Source organism: Parasteatoda tepidariorum, chromosome 9 (genome assembly GCF_043381705.1).
Source record: "Parasteatoda tepidariorum isolate YZ-2023 chromosome 9, CAS_Ptep_4.0, whole genome shotgun sequence".
NCBI classification, from domain to species: Eukaryota; Metazoa; Arthropoda; class Arachnida; order Araneae; family Theridiidae; genus Parasteatoda; species Parasteatoda tepidariorum.
The window spans coordinates 18578205-18579629 of NC_092212.1; the positions used below are offsets into that span (position 1 = coordinate 18578205).

The 1425-nt window shown below is 27.1% G+C and overlaps 1 protein-coding gene across 1 annotated transcript in view; it reads right to left on the reverse strand.

Annotated features, from left to right (window-relative positions):
- LOC107454713 (germ-plasm component protein maelstrom) overlaps positions 1-1425 on the reverse strand; it is a 29593-nt gene that overhangs the window by 6726 nt on the left and 21442 nt on the right. The gene's annotated exons all lie outside the window — the stretch shown is intronic.

Here is a 1425-nt window from a genome sequence, read left to right on the forward strand (position 1 = left end):
CCCAAGAGTCCCTATACTCCTGATTTTTCTGTTCTCATTTCGGAATAAAAAAAATTCATCACTGACTGGTTTGCTTTAACTAGAATTTTAAATTGAAAAAATTAAAAAAAATTAATAATAAAAATTCTTAAATCACAGAAGAGAGTTTAAAAAGATTCGCTCTAGAAATGATGTTTTTTCTTTCATTTTTTGAAAGAACACCATAATTTTTTAAGAACATGATAAAATCATTTTATATTCTAATAAAATATGACTGAGTGGTGATTTTGTTAGGAATTCAGATATTTAGAACAGGGTGAAATTGGGGGGGGGGATTCCATTTTAAAAATTACATTTTTCGGAGACCAAAATCCATGACTTTCCATGATTTTTTCAAAAACATAGTAAAAATCATGACATTTCATGACAAATTTAGTTCAATACTGAAATTAATGACTTTCCATGATTTTTCAAGACTTTCCATGTGCGAGGATACTCTGTATAAATGATATAAAATTAATCATCTTTCGTACGTAAATTAAAAGAACAAATAGGATAACAATATTAACCTGTCGTAATAATGAAGTCAACACATTAAACATATTTTCAAATCAATTAAACACTATCAATCATTCGCAAACTAATGACTACAAAACCTAAAATTTGCTAGAAATTTCAGCTTTCAAAACATCAGAGAGATAAACAATAATCTGTTTTGAAAAATCTAGGAGGGAAACATTTTGCATCTTCTTTAAAACTCCTTTTCACTTCAAGTATTAAAAATTGCATCAATCTTAATTTCTATAATTTTCCTTTGAATTTATTTATTATTTTTTTACTACTTTTTTGTAAGAAAAATTAGTAGGATTTTAATTCCTAAAAAATCAAGTACTTTTCAAGTACCCTATGGCAGAATTCAAGGACTTTACAGGGCCCTGATTTTTTTAAACCAAATTCAAGGACTTTCAAGGTTTTTCAAGCACCGTGGGAACCCTGAACATGGTCGAAAATTTTAAAAATTGGGAAAAAAAAGCGGATTTTTGCTTTTTCGCAGAAATCTTTCATTCCTGAAAGATTATAATAGATTACCAAAAATGAGAAATGCAATCAAAATAGTAAGCAATGTTAAAAACAATACTGCTCCCATGACTATAAAACACTATAATCAAGAACAAATTATGTATGAGCTACTTAGGAAAAATTGTGGCTAATCAAACAATTATTTTTATAGTATATATGTTTTAAAGGAAATTTAAAATGCATAAACATAAAGGTAAGTTTTTTTTTTCAGCATCAGTGGCTTAAATTGGTAAATTCATCTAATTTTGAGATCTGTTTATCGTCATCAATAGGTTAATGTTATCAAAGTGTTTGTGCGCTAAAGGGATTACATAACACAGACTATTGTACTTTTTTCAAAATATATATATATATATATATATACTG